The 19,104-nt window shown below is 36.0% G+C and overlaps 1 protein-coding gene across 1 annotated transcript in view; it reads right to left on the reverse strand.

Moving 5' to 3' along the window:
• The window catches only part of cntn4 (contactin 4), a 141,781-nt gene extending 129,063 nt beyond the window's left edge, over nt 1-12,718 (reverse strand). Inside the window, exon 1 of the mRNA XM_016238920.1 lies at nt 12,547-12,718. The gene's annotated coding sequence lies outside the window, so the exon portion shown is untranslated. The remainder of the gene's footprint in view (nt 1-12,546) is intronic.
• Nucleotides 12,719-19,104: the final 6,386 nt, after the last annotated feature.

Consider the following 19,104-nt stretch of genomic DNA (forward strand, 5'->3'; position numbering starts at 1 on the left):
TATATATATATATATATATATATATATATATATATATATATATATAAATTCAATTATGCTATCAATTATACTACACTATTATGCTATACTAAAACATTCAAATATATTATTATGCAATACAGGTTCATATAAATTAACATTATTAAACGTCATGCTTCATTGTGTTAATTTTTAAAGCACTGTGGTAATCATGCCTATTTAAACAAGCATTTTTTCATTTCTTTTTTCATTTTTATTGTATTTTATTTTTTTCTATTAAACATGTTTAATCTGCTTGACAAAAGTTCATATAATAGTTTCACTGATCAATACAAGAAGTAACCTTTTCCATCCACTTCAGAGAAAATACATAAATATCGAGACATCGTTATCAAGGTTTTAACATCCTTGAAATATAATCAGTCAGGTGTCGTGCATGTGCACACTGCACGCAAATATTATTCTGATTTTAAAAATTAATGAGAATGGAGCCATGGGGTATCAGCATGAAATCACAGCTGACCTTATATTTACTTTTTAAATGCACATTGCTGGTTTTATTGTGCATTATTCATCTGTGCATGTTATTTCAAAGAAAATAAATGTCTGTCCTCATAAACCTTTATCAAAATGTAATAACGTGCTCAGTTCTGCTTTTCAGCCATCTTACTTTCAATGCATCTCCAACCACATGGCTCCATTTTGGTATGTAACACCCACTTTTTACTATCAAATCAATACCTGACAAATAAAATTAAGTCCTTCCATACATTATTTCTCATTTAATATATGGAACAATGTTCAAAGTGGTTTCATTTGTAAATGAGTCACATTACAGAGGTAAAATGGGTTGTGAACGACATGTCATGGATATAAATGGACAAATTTTGATTTAGCCAGATTCATTCAAATAAGAAGAAATACAGCACAAAACATTTTCGAAAGTTCTACAAGATTTATAAGCAGTAGCTGGGAGTGTGAAATTGCAGTCAGTGTGCCTGTGCCTTAAGCTTTACTACCAAACAAGATCTCACATCGACAGCTGACAAATGCCCAAGGCTGTGAGTTCTGGTGCACTGGACAGTCTTTGCCATAGCAGTATCTTAGGCTGACAACAATAAATCCACCACTAATACGCTGCAAAGTCCACAGAACTCAAGCTTAGCACCAGAGATCTGCAGAAATTAGCAATAAAAAATAAACACACAGGTTTAACGCAATGAGGTCACAGAATGAAACCTTGCACTTTTAGTGAGGTCACAAAAATACAGTACCAACATCAATAGAGGGTTAAATGAGGGCCAAAATCAATTAGGTTTTATATTAAGTCAGATTACTTAAAAAGCATATGATCTGAAAGCACAAATGTCCTGCTAACATTGTTATCACTACCTTTAGATGAATTTAAATGCTAAAAATATTTTGCAGCACGTCTCAGATTAATGATACTTCCATTTGCAAGTACCTTGTTATGCTCTAATAAAACATGGACCCATTTCAGATGCTTTCTTCAAATTTAAATGTGCCAACACCTACTAATCTGCAGTACTTGACATCTCATTTAATGACTCATCTGCTTGCTACTGATTTATGTAAATGTCACTGCTTCGATAAATATGCTTCATCTGATTTATATATGTTACGGATATACTGAGTTCATTCTTTTCAATACTTTTTATTCCCAAAAATAATAAGATGTCTAAAAAAAGGAAGAGTGCTGAAATAGTTCATTCTTTTTAATGTTACACCTCTAGCCCTGCAACAGTGGCTTACTGATTCTACTCTGCTCAAATTGCAGCTCACTACCCCATAACGGCCTTTGCTATGGTCCTGTATTACAGCCTAAGCTGAGCCTTGAACAATAATGGCATCAACAACATAACACCACCACCATTACATCACCATTATGGCAGGAACAATACAAATTCTTGTGCCTCTCCAACTATTTAGCACAGTGCCAATGATGAGCTGGATTAGCCAATGACTCGACAGAGCCACTCTTCTTTCTGGCTGATGAGTGCCAGCCAGACTGTGTAAACCAACAAAGGCCAAATACATGCCATTTTTAGAATTAAACTGGTTAAAAATCTAATTTTCCTGCATACCATGAAAACATACTGCAACATTAAGAACCCAAAACTTCCTAGTCCAAAAAGTATGTTGAAACTAAGCTGCAAAAATGAGTGATGCCTGTAAGATGATCAGAAACAGAGTTAGAAAAGTTAAACTTTATCACTATTAAGAGTAGGGATGCACGATATATCGGCCACCATATCGGTATCGGCCGATAAATGCTCATTTTTTCTGTTATCGGTATCGGCCTGATAAGAAAATTTGGCCGATATCTTAAAACCGATAAATAATGCATTATTTCCTTCAGAGACACTTCAGATGCGCGCTGTTCGTTTGCAGATGTGGCTTTTAATGATGAGACCTTTTTTGTAATCAGGCTCTCAAAAAGTATATAATTTGGATATAGATTTATCGGCCAACATATCGGTTATCGGCTTTCAAAAATAAAGAATAATCGGTTATCGTATCGGCCAAAATTTTCATATCGGTGCATCCCTAATTAAGAGCAAGTGTAAGGTCGCTTAGTGTGGTGGATAGATAGATAGATAGATAGATAGATAGATAGATAGATAGATAGATAGATAGATAGATAGATAGATAGATAGATAGATAGATAGATAGATAGATAGATAGATAGATAGATAGATAGAGATAGAACCATATACCAAACGATTGAACAAATGATAAGATAGAATCACAGATAGAAAAATAGATAGAGTGAACGGCAGAATGATGGAACAAATGATCAGATGAACGATGGAACAATCGATACATAGACAGTATGAATGACAGAACAAACGATAGAACAATGGATGGAATGACAGCTAAAACATTAAAGACAGAACAAAAGAAAGAATGAACCATATAACAAATGATGGAATGAACGACTGAACGAATGACAGATAGAAAAATAGATAAATAGAGCAAATTATAGGACGATCGAACAAGCAATAGATAGAATGAAAGATAGACCACAAAAACAATAGATAGAATGAACGATAGAATGACAGATAGAACGATAGAACGATAAAAGGACAGACAGAACGATAGAACGATCAGATAGATAGATAGATAGATTCATACATAGATACACATACATACATACACACAAATATTTTTTCATATAGCCTATTATATATACAAAAGTGTACACAGTGAATGAGACCTGATGTACTGTATGCAGTGGACGTAATTCCATCTGCAACATTAACACATACTGTAGCCTGCTGTAACATTTAGACAGGAAGTGTCCATATTTGTGCTCATTTTGAAAAGGGCACTTGTTATATAAAGGCTACTTGGTAGGGATGCACCGAATGTTCGGCAACCGAAATTATTTGGCCGAAAATAGCAAACAAATATATTTCGGTGTTCGGCCGAATAAGCAAAAGGCCGAATAATATGTACCGAACAATGTCTAATGCGATCAATTAGAGGCACGCACTAATGCAGCAAACATGTAGGCAGCGTGAAAGTATTAAATCTATAAGAGAAAGACGCAATCATTACAAGCACGAAGCACCAACAGCGAGAGACTGTTTAGTGCTGCATCACGTCTCCGATGAGAAGAAGAGGTGGCTGATGCTGGAGGTTAGGCTACTGAATGATGACTGAAATCGCGAAATGGCCTCAAACGATTAGTAAATAAACTGCAGAATGTTATATTTTCTAATGTTAGTATTGTAATTTTACTGTTGTTCTGTAAAATAAAATAAAAAATAAGACAATAATAATGATAATAATTACCCTACAGCAGCTCCATTAATACATTTATTATAACATTCACACATAGTGTTCAAATTGGGATCTGTAATATATTCTAATGTTTTAAAAGAATTCTCTTCTGCTCAGCAAGGCTGCTTTTATTTGTACAGTAAAAAAATACATGCCTGATTCAAGTCTCAAAAATGGCCAAAAAATATTATTTTACTAACTTATTCATTTTAAGTTAAATTGTGCTTTGTTGGTATAATGTCTGCTAGAATCTTTTTTAAAAAATGTTCAGTGTTAAGTAAATATTTTTAAATTGTTGTTTTGTAATTGATTTTTTTATTTGAAAAGCAGGACAAAACAGTAAAAAGCACATTTTGGCAATTTAATTTATGCAATGGTGAAAAAAAAAATGGCAAAATAGGCCTACATGGGGGAAAAATGTGAAAAACCGTGTTCGGTATTCGGACCAGTGTTTCATTTTGTTCGGTGCATCCCTACTACTTGGTCTTGATATGCACACTTGCTTTCTGCAGGATAGCGGCCTACATTTTTTAAGTATCACTCCATCATTTTTCCCCTCAGAGACAATGCATTTTTTAAACGTCATTTTTGCACAGCTTGTCTAAATTGTGGATTTTAGAAAACTCCCGCCCTGGATCCCACATTTGACAAAGAAATGCTCAGTAGCCTTCCGTCAGCCTGTCAAATCAAGATCAGCCGCTGATTCATTATCACGGTCAAACCATAATTCACATCAAGGCGACTTATCTGACCAGATAAAATGAGATGACAGTCAATCCAACATGGTCATATAATTCAAAGCTTTTTTTATAGCGAGCGAATCGCTTTGCTACTTCTCAAGCCTGAGCCACTGGGAGATGATTATATTGTGAATTGCCTCAGTCCTTCAGGACATATTTTTGAGAGCTAAAATTATGTATTTAGAGTAAAAGGCTCCACATTTCTATCACTGGTAAGACATGAGGGCCTGGATTTTGCTTCAGTGCAACAATTTGTCAGAAGCGCTCAGAAAATTGGAGTAATCGCTCATACCTAAGAAGTCATGTGAGGACACACAATGGCACGGGTATTGTATAACCAAAGAAGACAGCGAGTTCTATGTAATTTATAGTAGTACTACCCTCCGAACGCATATTTCTGCCTTTCTTCAAGGTGAAAATGTGAAATATACATTGCAAGTGATTACAATCAAATCACCAAACTAAGGATACACAATATATCCGGACCACAGCAGTTATGGACCAATATTAGTGGGGTTTTTTTCATTTAATGTTTCATAGATTCATATTTATTGGCCAATATTGGCTAGAAAATTAATGAAATAAATCATGACATTTAATATGGTTACTGTACATCACAGTACAAAATGACTTTCAAAAGACCCTAAACAGCAAAAATGGTTTGTTCTGAAAGTCTTGGATTTCTGATGTCAACATTAACATATGCTCTCCATATGCCTGTGAGAGAGCCTGCTGCTCTCCATATCTTTTTCAAGCACTAATGTGTGTAAAGTTTATTTTTTTAAACATCCCTGATCAATTAAGTCTGTTTAAAAAACTATTGGATCTGACTGAAAAAAATTTGCACCATTGCACATGCAAAACGTCCATTTTCATAGTCTTAAAGGCACAGCAGCAAAATAAACAACAAGTGTTCTTTCAGCACAAAATAAAACATGATAAAATGCTAAAAACAGAGCATATTTTTTCATATACATCTTTTTGTATCAGTTGTTGTCCTAACCAGCCATGATTTGGTTTTTATTTCTGCGGCATCTTGGCTGAAAACCTCTGCTCATACTGTAACTGTATATTGAACATCATATATGTTCTCAGTGGCTCTGAATGTGCTGCATCACACAGCATTTTCTCTTTCAGTATGTACAGACAAATTACATTGTGCCTGGTTAATGGTCAGTGTAATGGTCAGAGAGAGGGTGGAAAATTGTAATGAAAAATAAAATTATAGGACAATTATTGTGTTTTTGAGCACTGGAAAAAAATATTAACATTATAAGTGGACCTAAGGGGAAAAAATACCCAATATGGCTCCTTTAATGTTATAAAAATCTGTTATAACTTTAATCATTTTATGTAAAAATCATGCACCAGCACAACCACTGCTTACTTGTGACCGGTTTTCTTTCTTTTAAGACAGATTACATCATAATTTTAATCTCACTCAGTAGGCTTTATTCCTCATGGACAGAAGCCTCATGTTTGTTTTCCAAAGCATAAAGTAGTGGAATGTGTTTAGCACCATCTGACCTCCCTAGAAGATTGTCTTAGATTTCGCATAAGCACTTCAAAACACACCCGTGTGGTTTGGCAGCACTTTGCTGATTAAACAATTTGCCCGATATGGCCATCATTAAAGCACATCATATATGACATCTCTATCTGACATCTTAAGTTTACTAGAGGGAAGAACTATCAGGGAGCATATTAAAGGTAAATAATAAAACTGGAATCACAGCACCAGTAGTTCCATAAATGCCTTAACATGTTATGCTCCGCTAATGAAACCCACAATTACCCATATTCCCAAAGGAATATGTTGCACCATGACTGCATAAGAAACAACAGACAACAGGTCTGTAACACATATAGAAATGGCAGATATGGGATACAGTTCAGTGAATCTGAACTAATTCAGAACCACAGATTATTAGAGACAGATGTGATGGTTATTAAACCACCCGCAAAACCAATTTTCACTTTCTTTTTATGTGTTTAGATAAATAACGATGCACTAACCAATGCACAAACAAAAAAGTTATATGGTGTTGTTTCATCTAACATATATAAAATAACATATGTAACATATATAACATTACACATCAACATTATAAAATTATATTATTATATAGTATACTACAGGCTGTTGAATGCTAGAATCTGATACATTGACACTGACCAAGCAAATAAATATAGTAAACAACAAGAAAAAAAACTACTAATTATTTCCATGTTTTTGCCACAAAATTTCGTATACTCTCTTTTTCCCGCTCTCTCTCTTCTTACAAACGCACACACATACAGTACAGACACACACTCACACAGAGGCTTGTTGTCAGTGCTGCTCTGACAATTTTTATCAGTAAAATAGTTTAGCAAACTACATGACATTTCTCACAAGCGACGCAGTAACGGCACTGTTCTTGAATCTTGAAGAAGATGAACTTACAGTTTCGTTATTAGTAGAGACGCTGGTGCCGAACACTGTTGAGATGCACTTAAATATCTCTCTAAAAACTTCATTAATAACTGTATTAGCTTGTTATCAATGGCTTAAATCTCAGTTACTTGGTCTAAAATGGCGTTTTGTTATTAGCAATGGAGGCATGGGATGAGATGCGTGAGAATGCGGACATTAATCCTACACACAAGAGCGCTTTAAGGACAAAAACCTGAAGAATATAAAATATAACATCTGAACAATGTCTTGAGGTGTGGTAACCGCAGTATAAGTGGAATAATTAACTCCGATCCATTGAATTATTCGAAAATAATGCACACCTGAGGTGTGCATTATTTTCTAATAATTCAACACCCCGTCATTAATTATTCCTTCCTTACTGTATATTAATCTTTGGTAAATACCACTGGTAATCGTTCAGTGTCAAAGTATATATTAAAAGTATCATAATATTACTCTTGCTTTTCCATGGTACTGTCATTGTTAAAACTAGTGTGTTTCAGAAAAAAATGCATTTACAAGATTTTTAGGCCGTTAATCCAAAAAGGAAAAAAAAAAACATAATTTTAATGTCTGTAACCCTGAAATCTGAAAATAAATGCAGCTCACAAGTCCATTCACATAACTGGACATTAAGGCATAATAAAAAGGCACAATGGCAGTGTTATTAAAATGAATGATAGCGCTGTTTGTGGCTGGTCTACTTGCAATCATGTATGAGGATCATTACATGAAGCCGAGAGGCTTAAAAATACAGCTCGGAGACATTAAGTGGTAGTGATAACAGCAGAATAAAAGAAGAGGACTGCTTTAATGGGAACTTTTTTAAACACGCTGAATACTGAATGCACCCTCACTCAATACTTTGCATATTTGCCCAAACAATAGCTTTAGTCCCATAGAACAAGCATAACAAACCGACCCCAAAGATTTGATTTAACTGCAATTCCTTTAGACGGGAAGCTTGGAAGTGGAAAAAAAGAAAACAGCACTACACTGATGCCCCTCCACTACTCTTAACCTTACATTTTCACCTGTCTTCAAAAATCACTTCAAGGCAATTTCTCACAAAACACACTTTTTGAGGGTTTCCTTTAAATCCATTTGATCCCAGTAACAATACAGCTTTACCTTGTTCATCTATGGTCCAGAACCCTTAAAAAAGTGTTTCTGCTTTTTCTAAAAAAAAAAAATAAAAAAAAAGTGCAATTGTGTGAAAGAGTCTTCTACACTATTACACACAGCTGTCAGCTTTCCTGAACGTCAAGCCAATATGGAATAAAACATGGTGTGTTAAAACAAAAGCGAGACTTTGTTTTCCCAGTAGCGTTTATGTCTTCAGTTTAGCCTTTTAGCCATCAGTGCTAAACTTTATGAATGCTATTAATAAACCATCGGAACCAGTGCTTTGTGAGCGAGTGCATTCAATACACCCTTTTCACACACTCTCGAGAGGTATCTGAGAAATAATAATTTCTAGCACCAGAGGGATTGTTTTTCCTAATTGACAGCCATCTTAGATCCATTAGTACACTGCTGTCAGTATACCCGGCTTTGATCTGTGATGTCAGCTGGATCAATTTCAATGCTTGGCAAATACGCAAATAATTCCATAGCAGAGACGTGTCAAAGGCACTCAGCATATGCTTGTGCTAAGACACTGGCTGTCTCTCGATAAAAAGAAAGAAGGGGGTGGAAGAGAGCGAGAGAGAGAAAAAGAAACCGACTTTGAAATTCTACAACGGCTAGATGGGGAGGGGGAAAAAATTCATCTTAATATGACACAAGAGGCTTACAAGTCTCAGCATGCGCATGGGCGAAAGAAGTATCAGGGGCCCACAGCCTCTCTGTGCATAATGATGTTTTGAAAAATCGCACGCCGCTGTTTGCTTTTAAAAACCTACAGAGTGCAGCGCCAAACGAAGAGTCTCTTACTGGAGGCGCAAGGCGGTTGACAGAGAGCATTTGTCTTTATTTGCCGAGCTTCACCCTGGTTTACCGCACGGTCCGCTGGGAGAGGAGAGCCCTTAGATTAGATGCTAACGGACTTCTCAGGACACTGTCCAAAATGCTATTTTGCCTGGCTTGAGAGTGGCCAGCTGTGCCTAGCCCACATGTAAATGACGGCTTTGTTGCTTTTTTAAGTCAGGCCGCCCACTGCATTTGCTCTGTCAACGTAAAACTTAGGAGGATACAGTAACAACAGGAGAGTCCCGAGGGGCTCTACATTTCCCTGAAGGAAGCAACATGGCGTAAATCTCCTAGCAAAGACAACAAGTATTCAAAATACTAGATCAATCAAAACACTTAAAGGGACAGTTCACATCATTTACTCACACTCATGCACTGAAGAAAATTGGTTGCATAAACAATTTTCACTCAGAAATCGCTAGTAAATTTCAGAAACAGATACAAAGAGCAAGTAACACAAAAAAATGTGAAATGTTTAAGTAGAAAAACATACTCAAACAATCTGTTTTATTAACTTCGTTTAAAAAATAAAAATCATTTTGACAATGTGTCATTACAAACCTGACGGAAAAACACGAAAGAAGATATTTTAAAGAATGTCTAAAAACAGACAACACTGAAGCCCACTGACTTTCAAAATCGTTTGTGTTTCACACGAAAACATCAGGTTCGGAATGACCAAAAAAAAAGGAGATTAAATGAAACAAAATAAATTTTTGGTTGACCTGCTGTATAATTAACAAACACCCTGGCTTGTGTTTATAATGGTACCCATCTCAGATCTGCAATCTTCCTGTAAAAGCTGAATATTTATTATAATAATTTTTTATTATTACTTTATCATTAATTATTACTACTTTCACAAGTTTCAGCAGAGTGATCATAATCCCTGCTAACACTTCTACGCAAGAAAGTTATAATTAATGTCACCATGTTTTACTTAGTAGTCACCTTGCCAATGAAGTGAAAATGAAGTGTAAAATGAAAACGACCTGTAAAACTCTTCAGCCCTGACCCGCATGCACATACTGCACCACTCATATTACTAACTTTTCTCAGCAACGAAAAGGAAAGTGTATGTTATATAGAAGATGCCTTCCTGACAGATTTTCTCAGTGCTTCCACCAGCAGACACCATCCATTGAAATTTGTATGAAATGCAACCACCCCAGAATCTTTATAATGTCACTTGCACTACATCACTTCTGACAGGCCGCCATGCTTACCGTAAGAACACACTCGCTCTCATACTTTCGTCTTGATAACGCCGGTAACTATTTGTGACCGTGTAGTATTTCAAAAGGCCATCCAAAAAGGCTTCAGTTTTCCGCCTAATGCCAAAACATTATTATCCAAAACAATAATTATGCAACATATTCTCCCATCAGCAATGTTTTGACATTAGATGTTAGCCTGATTTATACAAATCTCATTTGCATGTACGTATGCAATCACACTGAATTTGTCTCTAATGTATTGTGACATGAACATAAACCAGGTTGCTTTGAAAGAAAAGCCTGCACTGTGAGCGAAAGATAATCATACAACATGTCCTGCATTGTTATAGCCTGACCGGTGATTAACATTAAATATGATCCATATAAAACCTCATCTGCTTGGCCACCAGACGAGATGAGATTGTACTCAACACAGGGAGCTGCAGTCTGGGATGCTGAGCGACAGATGCTAGATAAGTCTATCCAACCACATATAGGAATGAGGTCTATAACTTCAGTTTTATTTAGATCGCTCATCTTTGCCTACAGAACCAAGAATATTGTGAACCATGTAGCGGCTAAATCAATAAATAAATCAAACGAGGAGCAAAATATAAGGAAGCTATGACTTTTAACATGTGATGCAGAAAGTAAATCCTTCAAGGGAAATAAATAAATAAATTCTGAGTGGTTTATGGAGTTTGTGGACAGCAATAATCAGTAAATCCGGCCGGATTAAGCGATGGAGGGACCGTGAGAGCGGATTAATAAACATCTGCGGAGGCACTAGTCTCCAACATGACGCTCTCTAACCAAATCAAACCCAGAGCATATCAGATCATTAACCCCAGCGCAACATGTCTCAAAGCATCGGTAATGCACACCCGTCCTGACGTTAATGCGCTCTGCACACAACCCAACACCAGCTGTTTCAGTAAGTAAGATCAATTCGAGCAAGCTTTGAAAAGTCAACAGTGATGATGACTTTCACAGCAAACATCAAGATGCTTGTCACTTTCACTTGACTAAAAGCGACAAACAAATATTTACTTTTTGAAATAAATGACTAGCCTTAGTATATGTAGAAAATATAATATAATGAACATACACACATACATACTGTATAACAATAGATATACTGTATATGTTCATATATACTATATATATACTGTACACGTTCCTCATCAACAAGTGAAAAGTCACGTGATATGACGCAGTGCCTCCACGTGATTGGCTGATCACACTGTTAGCTGGATAATGTTATCGTAACAGGTGCACAAACCGGCCCGAATGTGTCAAACTAGAGAAAATGGGCAGACTCGTTACAAAGTAAACTCACCCACTCACATATCATTTCTGTCATGAACTTGAAATGACTTGAAATGCAAAATGATCTGTGAGTGATACAGTTTTTAGCGAATAAACCAAAGATACACTCCTGTGCCTGCCGCCATCATGACACCTGCAGTGCTTACTGAGGATCTGATGAATAATGATCCCAGAGAAGGTCACTTTTAGCGATAATAACCAAACAACAGTTTGAATTCATAAAAACATACAAAGTATTCTTGCTAGCTGCTGCAGCACTAAAATTACTTTTGAAGCGGTGCAAAACTTTACAAAAATGTTATTCAGGATAAGCTATTTGTTTTTATGCATGTGATCACAGCACATAAAATATGTTAAAAAATAAAGACAAAATAATAATACAAATAAAATAAATAATTATAGAATGCTGTCATATTTATTTATTTATTTACTTTTATTACATACTTTACACTGTTGTAAGGTAAACTATTTTCCATATACCAAATGTGCCCAGTAAACATATAGCCTAACACTGGAACAATATTGGACCAAAATTGCACACATGTACACCTTTATTAGTGATAATTTACAATCCTTTTACAATTCTACAGATAATATACTGTCAGTCCAACTAAATTATAATTCTACTACTCTAATAGCCATTCCAATTAATCATTTAGTTCACTACTGCCTTTCCAACTAGAAATATGAAGCCTATATAGATATGCTATTATTACTACTACTACACCTTCTATCACTAGGACTACTACTCACAATTATAATGCTAAATAATATAATGAATTGATCTTCTGTGGTTTGCTCGTCTATCGCATGCATAGAAATGTCTTGTAATAAATGGAGACGTCTAAGCAGTCGTCAAAGTGAGCATGTGTCCCTTCTCTAAGTAAATGCCTAAGAAAATACGTCGCTAACCAAAAACACAAGGCGAAACGTGCAACGGCATACTCACTCTCCGCATATGTTTGAGGTGCAGATAGAGCAGCAATATAAACGCGAGTTCAGCGTGACGGAGCGATGCACAGCTGATAACTAAAGACGCACTTACTGTGATACATCGAGTCTCTTCCCTTCCTCAGAGTGATGCGGGCTCTCTGCGAGACGCTCACTGAACCGAGCATCCGAAGAACACGGAGCGGATCTCCAAAAAGTGCCGCTTAATGGCAGAAGATGTGAGCGCCTGCGTTGAGCTGGAGATATCGTGCTATCCACACACGGTCCCCGCTGATTCCTGCATTAGATCAACATGAGCCCGCGCTGCTCGTGTGGCAAGGGGTGGGCACCTCCCACATACTGTGCTGGAGGGCTCCCAAAGAGTCACACAAATCACATCATCTTTGTGTCACGAAGGGCTGAGGCTTTGACATTAGGGATGCGAGGACACAGCTGATATGGCAGAAACGTAAACTTGCAGTAAAATGTGCCCATTTATTATTCATTTGGCTTTCAAGAGGGCGGGATGCTTTAGGTGTACTGCAAAGAGTAAATATATGCACTGTTAAAATGTTAGTAATAATAAAAAAAAGACTTTCATAACAGATATTGTAAATATATTTAACATACATACATTCACACACACACACACACACACATTATGATCTAAGCAGAAAACGTATAGGCCTATTAAGCATGTTCAGTAAGGCAATATGTATACTTGTATGGTAGAATATTACAATTATGTTGTAAAAAAGAATTGGGCGAATTGGCATTCTGTGAATTCCTTGTGCCATTCATTTGTTTAGATGTTAAAACTTAGAAAATAACAAAAATGGAAGATTAACAAAATATGACAGTGGGCTGCTGTTACTTGATTTTCTATACACTCATGAATGTTGATTCTGCTTAATAAATAATTTGCCTTTAACAAAACCACGTACTTAAGATATTACCACATTTGTTGTCCCTAATTAATAATAACAATGTTCATAATAACAAAAAAAGAGGCATTTTTAAAGGTCAGTTAAGCAGCTGATCAACTAACAAAAATATGTTCTAAGAATGTTCTGCCAAATTTCCCATTATATTATGAAAAATGTAATTTTGGAATGTTCAAGAGTTCTGAATGTCCAGTTTTTAAATGTTTTATTCATTCATTCATTCAATGTTAAGAGGTATATTTCATTTTATAATTTTGCAAACATTTAATATATTTAAAAACGTAACATTTAAATAACATTAGACAAATGTCCAACTAAATCATTTCAGAAATAAAACATTCCATTAATAAAGTATGAATGAATGAGGCATTTATAGCATTTCCATTTAAAAAATCATGTTTTTCTACGCTTTCAAAGACCACTTTGAACAAACCTTTTATTAACGTATTTGGAAGAACATTTGTTCATAAACTTGAGAGAACCTTGCCAGAACATTAACAGAGTTCTAGAATGTTCCTTGTCAACTGGGTGATGTTACAAAACATTGGTGGATGACTCTATTCTTCCAATTATATGACTACATGCTAATTGAACAAGGTGACTCCTGGAGACCCAAGTAATAGAAGCAATGATATTTACTTAACCTCAAATTCTTTTATTAACCTCATTTTTTATTTTTATTTTTTGTTCCTCTGACCTATCCAAAACCCAGAAAATGGACATTATTAAGGCTTTAACTCACAAAGCAGCATACACCTTTCAAAAATATCACTTTTATCCAATAGACTAATATTGTTTCTGTTTGGACCCAAAAAAACACTATAAGAATACAATAAAACAAATCCAGTTAGATAGCAGAAGAGTATCTCCTACACACTGTACTGCATTCAAGTGTTACTGTATATGTGGGATCTCTAAAAACCCAAAAAAGTAGTAATGTACATTTTTGATGCAGGATGATGCATCAAGTTAAAATATTTTGTATAATTAGTCCTAATAACATTAGTCATGAATTATCAACCTCATAGATGTTAAGCATGTCTTATAAGACCCCAAAAAGAACATCAGCATTAAGTGCACAGATCCTGATGAGTGGTTTGCAGAGAACACAGTTGCCAAATACTATACAAGAGAAACCCTTATGAAGCAGTGGCATTAGCTGATAAATTATGTATATGTCTTTTAATGAGATCACATTGCTCTATGTCATGATTGGAGTTTAGTCTCCCCCGCCTCCTTCCCTCAATACTATCACATTTTCCTCAATTAAGTTGGATCAGAAGACTGATCTATCCAGACACCTGCGCCAGGGGGTTTATAAGCTGTTCAGTAAGTGTCTTGATCAATGTTAGGGGCTTATTGACATGCTTAACTCCCGATGGCACCCTCTGTCTGCTGTGACAGAATGGCAAGGTGGAGAGCGTGACATGTTTTGACACTGGTGTGATGGGGTTGTTAGGTGCATGTCTGTGTGTGTTGCTGTGTAACTATAGCTGCTTTGCATATGTTCATGCAATTCAAAGACAGGAGCAGGAGCAGCAGTACACGAGCAGTGCGATTTCTCATGCACAGCAGCTTGAGAAATAGGTCTACAATGAATCCATCTTCCTTAGCACTCATATCCTCACCGAGGGAGGCAGATTGCATTCATATCGACTGTTAGCGGACACACTACGACCATCCAGATTCTCTAGCTGTGTGTTTAGGGCAGGTGAAATTTTAATGCAGTAAAGCTTCCAATTTGTGAGACTGTCGGGGAGGGAAATCAATCGTTTGTTATTAGATACATAACCTCGTGTCCACACGGAAGGTGCTAATCCACTAGGTGGCACAAGCTAACAAGCCTGTTGTCAAACACTAGCTGTTCAAATAAGGGTAAAACTGCTCACATTTGACTGTTTGGGGGGAAAATATAGCGCAACCGCTAACTGCTGCATTCTTTTAAGTTGCTCACTTAATTTTTTTATTTACATAATCACTGTAAACTTTGTATTGCAAACCAATCTCATGATTACACTGCAAGGAACTAAACAGATTCAGGCCCCTCTACAAATGAATTCCACCTTTGATCCCTTAACATTTTCATTATCCGTGCATAAACCCTAATTATAGTAAGTGGGATTGTAGAAAATCTTCTCCTTTTAAAATAGTCAATTGAAAGGTGATAATTAAAAGAGAAGTAAATTGAATTCCTGATGGGATTAACTTGCAAGAAAGACAGCGAGGAAAAGAGCAACAGTCTTGAAGGGAGAGCAGTGAACAGCAGCTTCTCCACTGTCTTTGTGCACTCAGACACATTTGCTGACTTCTCCTGCTGCATACATAATCGCTAAATCACAAAAAGATAAAAACGATGTTTGCTGCAAGGCTGACTGCATGTGAACAAAACAAAATATGCCAAATTATTACATATCTACTTACCGTGACTATTTAAAGATGAACTGCGTAATTTATGGGCCTGGAATAGCACTAATTATGACTATTACCGAACAGGTTTCCAGAACACTCCCCCTGTTTGTTATAAAGAAGCCATTCTCCATTTGAGGGTAGAGCTTCCAGTTTATTTGACCACTAATACATGGTGGGAGTTGGGAAACGTGTTTTTTTTTTTGTAATGCAGAACTTACATATATACATATAAATAAACAAATTCCAATAATATTTTCAAACATTTCACATTACACTAAAAGTTAGTCAGGGTCACCTGATGCTCACAGAAACCATTCACCTTGGATGGTAACCATAGCAACTGTAGGCCACTTAAGGAGTTTCCATTCATCTTGGATCATTATCCTAATAAACTCTCTGACAGAACATAATGTTGCAAATATATCACAAAAATCTGTATTTTTTTTTAAATCATCAGTTATCTTAAAATATATAAAATTGACAATGAACACAATTCAGGTTGCATAAGATAAAATAAATAAAATAATTTAAAATATAGACTACTGTTCAAAAGTTTGGTCAGCAAGTTTTTTTGTAAGAATTAATAGTTTCAAGCAATAATGACTTAATCTGATCAAAACAAACAAAGATTTCTACATTATTTAAAAATCTATTTCAAGTAAATGGTTTTTCGGTTACACTTTATTTTAAGGTGTCCTTGTTACAGTGTAATTATACATTTAAGTACTGAGTAATATTAATTAACTACATGTACTTACTATATGGTTAGGATTAGGATTAGGGTTTGTTTTAGGGTTATTTGCATGTAATTATGCATAATTAATTGTTATTATAATAGTGAGTATATGTAGCGTGTAACTGGGACACCTTAAAATAAAGTGTTACAGTATTTCTTTGAGCATTCTATTTAAAGAATGCTGAAAATAAAAAAACATCGTTTTTACAAAAATATTAATCAGCACAACTGCTTTGAACATTGATAACAATGATAAATGTTTCTTGAGCAACAAATCAGCATATTAATTCAAATGATTTATGAAAGATCATGTGACACTGAAGACTGGAGTAAGGGCTGCTGAAAAATTAGCTTTGTATCACAGGAATAAATGACATTTTAAAATATATTAAAACAGAAAACAATAATTTTAAATTATAATAATTTCACAATATTACTGTTTTACCATATTTGTAAATCAAATAAACGCAGCCTTGGTTTGCATTAAAAATGTAAATAATAATAATAATAACAATAGTAATAATAATAATAAAAATCACTGTCCCTAAACTTTTAAGCGGTAGTGTAAGATGTTCAATAGCAAGCTCTGGGTTGCAGTTTGGGTAGGGGAAAAAACATTAATATCGCAAAGGGTCTCTAGCCCGTAATTCCTGTTACAGTACAAGTACTGTATGTGGGCAGATATGATCTCAGACTTGCAGTCAGTCTCTAAAGGCATTTTTTTAATTCAAAGAAAGCAACCAGGTCTCTTGGATCTCTGTCCAAGTTCAAGGCTAAGCATTTCCACGCTGACCTCCAACTCTGTGATGTCTCAGCGTCTCCTGGGCCGAGCTCTTTGGGGACTCACTCATCTGCTTGGTGTCACTCTGCAGCCACTAATGACTCATGGACAGATGCATTTAACTGTCTGTGCTCCGGTTAACTACAACCTCTGCACCGTGAAATAAAGTTGCACTCCACACCGTGTTGACCTTTCTCGTGCTGAACGCGGTAAATCAATTATCTTCTGATGCAGTATTCAAGGGGTATTGATATTCAGGTTGCATGGGCTTTGTGGATCTTGATAGCTCATTAATACATAATATTCCCCATCCACTAAAGGGTTTATATGATTAAGACGAGATCTCCTGATCAACAGAGATTATAAACTGTGCAATGCAATAAAGAATATTAATGATGTTGAGAGAAGAGCTGCTCTAGTGCATTTGAAAGTGTCGTACAGATCGCAGAGTGATTATAAGCATTAGCCGAACTCGCTTCAGGAAGGGCAGATTTGGGCTGGGAATACACAGGAAGCGTGACGTTATCAGGCCTTTTTATCGATGGCCACAGGGTCATTTTGAATGATGAGCCCTGTTTCCTTCCCATTCGGAATTGCATTACGGCTCTTGACGGCGTGCATTCAGTAATACAATAGTTTAGACTGACAGCGCAGCTGAAACAAATCTACAAAGTTATTTGGGGTCAGATCGGGCATGGGGTGATTTCAATCACATCCTTTATTGCGATTTTACGTCTAGGGTAATCATTTTCTTTCCTGATTTAATACAGATAGAAATAGTTTTTTGTAGTCTATGAAAAAACCCTGCTGAAAACACAACACATACACCAGCCTAAGCTGGTTTGCTGGCCTCAGCTGGTCTGACAGCTTGGACAAGCTGGTCAAAATGCCCCAAACCCCTCTAAGACCAGGAAACCAGTTTAGGCTGCTACTGTAAACTGCACTACTGGTTTGCTTGTATGTGAAAATTGCCCAAAACATCTCTGTAACAATCCAACAGACCAGTCTTAGAGACCAGCTAAGACCAGAAACTGTTTTAGGCTGGTTAAAGATTAGTTGTCTTCAGCAGGGAAGACAGTACTATGTTTTCTTATATTTTAAACTACACTGCTGCTTTAAGCAGCATAAGATGGTCTGTTTGTCTTAGCTGGTCTCACAACCTGACCAAGCTTGTCAAAAAGCCCAAAACCCCTCTAAAACAAGGAAACTAGTTTAGACTAAACTGCTAAAAAAAAAAAAACTTAAATCAGATCAAGCTGGTCTGATAGTTTAAAAGCAATGTTCTATGTCAATCCAGACCAAAAAAAAAAAAAGGCTGGTTAAACGTGTTTGTTTTTAAACAACATTTTAAATTGCACTGCTGGAAAAACACTGCTTAAACCAGCCTTAACTGGTTTGGTCTTGGCTGGACTCCCAGCTCAAAACCCCCCTAAAACCAGGAAACCAGCTTAGGCTTCTAAACTATACTGCTACAACATAACCTAAACCAGTTTTAATTGGTTTTCTGGTATCTCCCAGCTTGTCTACTAGCTGAAAACTCCCTGAACAATTTCCCAGAACAATCCAAAAGAGCAGTTTGTCCAGGCTGAAAGACCAGCTAAGACCAAAAAAATAATTTGAGCATAATTAAAGGTATCCCATTTTTTAAAACTACACTGCTGGATAAATGCTGCCTAAACCAGCCTAAGAATGTTTGCTGGCCTTAATTAATTTAAACTGGCCTCCCAGTCTGGTCAGGTCTAGTTTGCTGGGTTTAAAGAGGTTTTGGGCCCTTTTCATCATAACTTCATTTTTATTATTAAC

This window comes from Sinocyclocheilus grahami, unplaced genomic scaffold (assembly GCF_001515645.1).
Source record: "Sinocyclocheilus grahami isolate Dianchi unplaced genomic scaffold, SAMN03320097.WGS_v1.1 scaffold551.1, whole genome shotgun sequence".
Lineage (NCBI taxonomy): Eukaryota > Metazoa > Chordata > Actinopteri > Cypriniformes > Cyprinidae > Sinocyclocheilus > Sinocyclocheilus grahami.